Below are 7,463 nucleotides of genomic sequence, written 5' to 3' on the forward strand. Positions count from 1 at the left end.
CGGGGAACTGCAGAGTGCAGCCAAGGGGACCACCTACGTGGCCCCATCCACTACACCCCACAGAACACACACGCCCCCCAAAACCCTTCATGTGTGAGTGTGTGCTGTGTACAGGAGCCAAAAGGGAGAGGGTATGAAGGCAGCCAGGGACTGGCTGCAATAGGCACCCCCGCTACCTGGGACCCAGCACAGGGCAGGAGGGCCTGATGTCCACCAGGCTCGGGGCTTGCAGCGACTATATTCCGGGAGCTACTGTACCCCCAGAAGGTACCCACCCCGCCCAACCCCATCCCACCCCGGAGGACCTCTACAAAAAAACAAACAAACCACCCGGTCACACCAGACGCAGCAGCCCGGGCCTGAGACCCACCATCACCCAGGCACCCCCCTCAACAGGGGAAAAGCACCCCCCCCACCGCACGCCCCAACACCCTAAAGAAAACAACCACCTGCGGACACCCTGGAGGTCCCAGAGCAACAAGCCTGGCACCAGGACCTGCACCAACCCACCCATACTGTGGCATGTCCAGGGCAACCCAGCCCCCCCGGGCGCAAGGCAGCGCCCAGCCACCAGGGCCCAGGCCCAGCACCACCACCCACGCCAGAGCGGCCCAGCCACCCGGTACAGAGCCAGCAGCCACCACCCCAAGGCCCCTAAGGGACCCCGCCCCACACAGCAAGACAGCCCCACCCGCAAGCCCCCAAAACTGCCCTCCAAGCCCGACACACAGTCCCCCCCAGCAATGACCAACCCGGTCCCCACGACCCGAGAGACCACCAGACGCCCAAAGCCACACAGCCCCCCCCCAGCACACACCCAACCGCCCAGAGCGACGGGACAGCAACCCACCACCACCACTATGTGATAAAGCTAATCAGCGGGGACCAGAGAGAATGAAATTCAGCCAATTGATGTTTTGAGGAGGCAGACATTGTTTCCATGCTAATATAATCTAAAATAACATTTCTAAACTGCTTAATACACAGACTGTTTTTCGCTTTCCAGTTCATGAGAATAGTTTTCTTTGCGATACATAACACTGCGAGGACCATGCAAACAAGCAGAGAAAAAACAAACACACAAACAAACAAAAACAAGCACAAGTAGTGGCAATCGCATACAACACAACTGTGCATATAGATGACCTGAGGCGACATGGTAATACATCAACTGCTACTGGACTAATGAATGTGTATTGTGTGTGTGTGTGTGTGTGTGTGAGAACATGCAACACCCATGGCACAGGACCTACATGATAACCGTTCTTACTTATGAGTGTATAAGTGTACACGGCCACAATCCACAGCCCCCCCAAGCAATCAGAAACAGGCAGAGAGGCCCACAAGACCCAGGCCACCAGCAGCCCCCACGGAGCACAGAACCCAGGATACCCACCGCAGGGACAACCACGCATCCACCCAGAAGACAGCAGTGGAAGCCCCCGGACAGAGCCCCCATAAGCATAGGGCAGAGGCGCCCGGGAGCCAGGGGCAACAGCCCACCGACCCCACCAGGCCCCAGCAGCCCAGACATGGGCCGTGCACCGGACCCGGCCCCAGGAGCCCGAGCGCCCCAAAACCCCCCGGCAGAGGCCCCACCCAATACCCGGGAGGGCCAAGCGCCCCAGACAGCCATGCAGTGGGTCAGCGCCTGCCTCAGTGCCCCTGGCCAAGAGCCCTGGCAGTCAAGACGTGCCCACAGGTGGGTGAAGTCGCGAGGAGTGGGGAGAGGCAACGCCGCCCCCCCATTGGGAGAAGCACAGGCAGGCCAGGCGACAGCAAGTCCCAGACCCAGGCCCAATCATCACCACACACACTTTCACGTCCCATACATCCACACGTCATCCCTCCCTTGACTCCGCTGGGGTCTAGCACAGTGGGCACACCATGGGGCCAGCAGCCCCCCAGCCACCACAGACCCTGAACCAGCAGAATAATTAATTCCTGCTGGCCACTCCTTCCCGAGCAGCAACCAGGAAGCAGGGGTGTGAGAAGACCCCTCCCCTCACCCTTCTGGCTCTTCAATATTTTCTAATAGTGAGCGATTAAAATTGAGGGGCAGCCAACCTTGTAGAACTGGGAGCGCGGCCCTCTGGGCAGCCTACATACCCAAAGAGCCCCGTCCACCAGATGCCACTCAGTGCAACCACCCCCCAAGACCTAATGTGTGTGTGTGTGTTTGATAAGTAGTGATGTCTAAGGTGTAATTAAAACAGGGGCGGGGAACTGCAGAGTGCAGCCAAGGGGACCACCTACGTGGCCCCATCCACTACACCCCACAGAACACACACGCCCCCCAAAACCCTTCATGGGTGAGTGTGTGCTGTGTACAGGAGCCAAAAGGGAGAGGGTATGGGGATATACACCGGGAGAGCTACTCTCCCCCGGAGAGGGCAGCCAGGGACTGGCAGCAATAGGCACCCCCGCTACCTGGGACCCAGCACAGGGCAGGAGGGCCTGATGTCCACCAGGCTCGGGGCTTGCAGCGACCATATTCCGGGAGCTACTGTACCCCCAGAAGGTACCCACCCCGCCCAACCCCACTCAACCCAACCCCATCCCACCCCGGAGGACCTCTACAAAAAAACAAACAAACCACCCGGTCACACCAGACGCAGCAGCCCGGGCCTGAGACCCACCATCACCCAGGCCCCCCCCTCAACAGAGGAAAAGCACCCCCCCACCGCACGCCCCAACACCCTAAAGAAAACAACCACCTGCGGATACCCTGGAGGTCCCAGAGCAACAAGCCTGGCACCAGGACCTGCACCAACCCACCCATACTGTGGCATGTCCAGGGCAACCCAGCCCCCCCGGGCGCAAGGCAGCGCCCAGCCACCAGGGCCCAGGCCCAGCACCACCACCCACGCCAGAGCGGCCCAGCCACCCGGTACAGAGCCAGCAGCCACCACCCCAAGGCCCCTAAGGGACCCCGCCCCACACAGCAAGACATCCCCACCCGCAAGCCCCCAAAACTGCCCTCCAAGCCCGACACACAGTCCCCCCCAGCAATGACCAACCCGGTCCCCACGACCCGAGAGACCACCAGACGCCCAAAGCCACACAGCCCCCCCCAGCACACACCCAACCGCCCAGAGCGACGGGACAGCAACCCACCACCACCACTATGTGATAAAGCTAATCAGCGGGGACCAGAGAGAATGAAATTCAGCCAATTGATGTTTTGAGGAGGCAGACATTGTTTCCATGCTAATATAATCTAAAATAACATTTCTAAACTGCTTAATACACAGACTGTTTTTCGCTTTCCAGGTCATGAGAATAGTTTTCTTTGCAATACATAACACTGCGAGGACCATGCAAACAAGCAGAGAAAAAACAAACACACAAACAAACAAAAACAAGCACAAGTAGTGGCAATCGCATACAACACAACTGTGCATATAGATGACCTGAGGCGACATGGTAATACATCAACTGCTACTGGACTAATGAATGTGTATTGTGTGTGTGTGTGTGTGTGTGAGAACATGCAACACCCATGGCACAGGACCTACATGATAACCGTTCTTACTTATGAGTGTATAAGTGTACACGGCCACAATCCACAGCCCCCCCAAGCAATCAGAAACAGGCAGAGAGGCCCACAAGACCCAGGCCACCAGCAGCCCCCACGGAGCACAGAACCCAGGATACCCACCGCAGGGACAACCACGCATCCACCCAGAAGACAGCAGTGGAAGCCCCCGGACAGAGCCCCCATAAGCATAGGGCAGAGGCGCCCGGGAGCCAGGGGCAACAGCCCACCGACCCCACCAGGCCCCAGCCGCCCAGACATGGGCCGTGCACCGGACCCGGCCCCAGGAGCCCGAGCGCCCCAAAACCCCCCGGCAGAGGCCCCACCCAATACCCGGGAGGGCCAAGCGCCCCAGACAGCCATGCAGTGGGTCAGCGCCTGCCTCAGTGCCCCTGGCCAAGAGCCCTGGCAGTCAAGACGTGCCCACAGGTGGGTGAAGTCGCGAGGAGTGGGGAGAGGCAACGCCGCCCCCCCATTGGGAGAAGCACAGGCAGGCCAGGCGACAGCAAGTCCCAGACCCAGGCCCAATCATCACCACACACACTTTCACGTCCCATACATCCACACGTCATCCCTCCCTTGACTCCGCTGGGGTCTAGCACAGTGGGCACACCATGGGGCCAGCAGCCCCCCAGCCACCACAGACCCTGAACCAGCAGAATAATTAATTCCTCCTGGCCACTCCTTCCCGAGCAGCAACCAGGAAGCAGGGGTGTGAGAAGACCCCTCCCCTCACCCTTCTGGCTCTTCAATATTTTCTAATAGTGAGCGATTAAAATTGAGGGGCAGCCAACCTTGTAGAACTGGGAGCGCGGCCCTCTGGGCAGCCTACATACCCAAAGAGCCCCGTCCACCAGATGCCACTCAGTGCAACCACCCCCCAAGACCTAATGTGTGTGTGTGTGTTTGATAAGTAGTGATGTCTAAGGTGTAATTAAAACAGGGGCGGGGAACTGCAGAGTGCAGCCAAGGGGACCACCTACGTGGCCCCATCCACTACACCCCACAGAACACACACGCCCCCCAAAACCCTTCATGTGTGAGTGTGTGCTGTGTACAGGAGCCAAAAGGGAGAGGGTATGAAGGCAGCCAGGGACTGGCTGCAATAGGCACCCCCGCTACCTGGGACCCAGCACAGGGCAGGAGGGCCTGATGTCCACCAGGCTCGGGGCTTGCAGCGACTATATTCCGGGAGCTACTGTACCCCCAGAAGGTACCCACCCCGCCCAACCCCATCCCACCCCGGAGGACCTCTACAAAAAAACAAACAAACCACCCGGTCACACCAGACGCAGCAGCCCGGGCCTGAGACCCACCATCACCCAGGCCCCCCCCTCAACAGAGGAAAAGCACCCCCCCACCGCATGCCCCAACACCCTAAAGAAAACAACCACCTGCGGATACCCTGGAGGTCCCAGAGCAACAAGCCTGGCACCAGGACCTGCACCAACCCACCCATACTGTGGCATGTCCAGGGCAACCCAGCCCCCCCGGGCGCAAGGCAGCGCCCAGCCACCAGGGCCCAGGCCCAGCACCACCACCCACGCCAGAGCGGCCCAGCCACCCGGTACAGAGCCAGCAGCCACCACCCCAAGGCCCCTAAGGGACCCCGCCCCACACAGCAAGACATCCCCACCCGCAAGCCCCCAAAACTGCCCTCCAAGCCCGACACACAGTCCCCCCCAGCAATGACCAACCCGGTCCCCACGACCCGAGAGACCACCAGACGCCCAAAGCCACACAGCCCCCCCCAGCACACACCCAACCGCCCAGAGCGACGGGACAGCAACCCACCACCACCACTATGTGATAAAGCTAATCAGCGGGGACCAGAGAGAATGAAATTCAGCCAATTGATGTTTTGAGGAGGCAGACATTGTTTCCATGCTAATATAATCTAAAATAACATTTCTAAACTGCTTAATACACAGACTGTTTTTCGCTTTCCAGGTCATGAGAATAGTTTTCTTTGCGATACATAACACTGCGAGGACCATGCAAACAAGCAGAGAAAAAACAAACACACAAACAAACAAAAACAAGCACAAGTAGTGGCAATCGCATACAACACAACTGTGCATATAGATGACCTGAGGCGACATGGTAATACATCAACTGCTACTGGACTAATGAATGTGTATTGTGTGTGTGTGTGTGTGTGTGAGAACATGCAACACCCATGGCACAGGACCTACATGATAACCGTTCTTACTTATGAGTGTATAAGTGTACACGGCCACAATCCACAGCCCCCCCAAGCAATCAGAAACAGGCAGAGAGGCCCACAAGACCCAGGCCACCAGCAGCCCCCACGGAGCACAGAACCCAGGATACCCACCGCAGGGACAACCACGCATCCACCCAGAAGACAGCAGTGGAAGCCCCCGGACAGAGCCCCCATAAGCATAGGGCAGAGGCGCCCGGGAGCCAGGGGCAACAGCCCACCGACCCCACCAGGCCCCAGCCGCCCAGACATGGGCCGTGCACCGGACCCGGCCCCAGGAGCCCGAGCGCCCCAAAACCCCCCGGCAGAGGCCCCACCCAATACCCGGGAGGGCCAAGCGCCCCAGACAGCCATGCAGTGGGTCAGCGCCTGCCTCAGTGCCCCTGGCCAAGAGCCCTGGCAGTCAAGACGTGCCCACAGGTGGGTGAAGTCGCGAGGAGTGGGGAGAGGCAACGCCGCCCCCCCATTGGGAGAAGCACAGGCAGGCCAGGCGACAGCAAGTCCCAGACCCAGGCCCAATCATCACCACACACACTTTCACGTCCCATACATCCACACGTCATCCCTCCCTTGACTCCGCTGGGGTCTAGCACAGTGGGCACACCATGGGGCCAGCAGCCCCCCAGCCACCACAGACCCTGAACCAGCAGAATAATTAATTCCTCCTGGCCACTCCTTCCCGAGCAGCAACCAGGAAGCAGGGGTGTGAGAAGACCCCTCCCCTCACCCTTCTGGCTCTTCAATATTTTCTAATAGTGAGCGATTAAAATTGAGGGGCAGCCAACCTTGTAGAACTGGGAGCGCGGCCCTCTGGGCAGCCTACATACCCAAAGAGCCCCGTCCACCAGATGCCACTCAGTGCAACCACCCCCCAAGACCTAATGTGTGTGTGTGTGTTTGATAAGTAGTGATGTCTAAGGTGTAATTAAAACAGGGGCGGGGAACTGCAGAGTGCAGCCAAGGGGACCACCTACGTGGCCCCATCCACTACACCCCACAGAACACACACGCCCCCCAAAACCCTTCATGTGTGAGTGTGTGCTGTGTACAGGAGCCAAAAGGGAGAGGGTATGAAGGCAGCCAGGGACTGGCTGCAATAGGCACCCCCGCTACCTGGGACCCAGCACAGGGCAGGAGGGCCTGATGTCCACCAGGCTCGGGGCTTGCAGCGACTATATTCCGGGAGCTACTGTACCCCCAGAAGGTACCCACCCCGCCCAACCCCATCCCACCCCGGAGGACCTCTACAAAAAAACAAACAAACCACCCGGTCACACCAGACGCAGCAGCCCGGGCCTGAGACCCACCATCACCCAGGCACCCCCCTCAACAGGGGAAAAGCACCCCCCCCACCGCACGCCCCAACACCCTAAAGAAAACAACCACCTGCGGACACCCTGGAGGTCCCAGAGCAACAAGCCTGGCACCAGGACCTGCACCAACCCACCCATACTGTGGCATGTCCAGGGCAACCCAGCCCCCCCGGGCGCAAGGCAGCGCCCAGCCACCAGGGCCCAGGCCCAGCACCACCACCCACGCCAGAGCGGCCCAGCCACCCGGTACAGAGCCAGCAGCCACCACCCCAAGGCCCCTAAGGGACCCCGCCCCACACAGCAAGACAGCCCCACCCGCAAGCCCCCAAAACTGCCCTCCAAGCCCGACACACAGTCCCCCCCAGCAATGACCAACCCGGTCCCCACG

The sequence above is a fragment of the Leuresthes tenuis genome, unplaced genomic scaffold, assembly GCF_036924035.1.
Source record: "Leuresthes tenuis unplaced genomic scaffold, fLeuTen1.0.hap1 SCAF_1, whole genome shotgun sequence".
Lineage (NCBI taxonomy): Eukaryota > Metazoa > Chordata > Actinopteri > Atheriniformes > Atherinopsidae > Leuresthes > Leuresthes tenuis.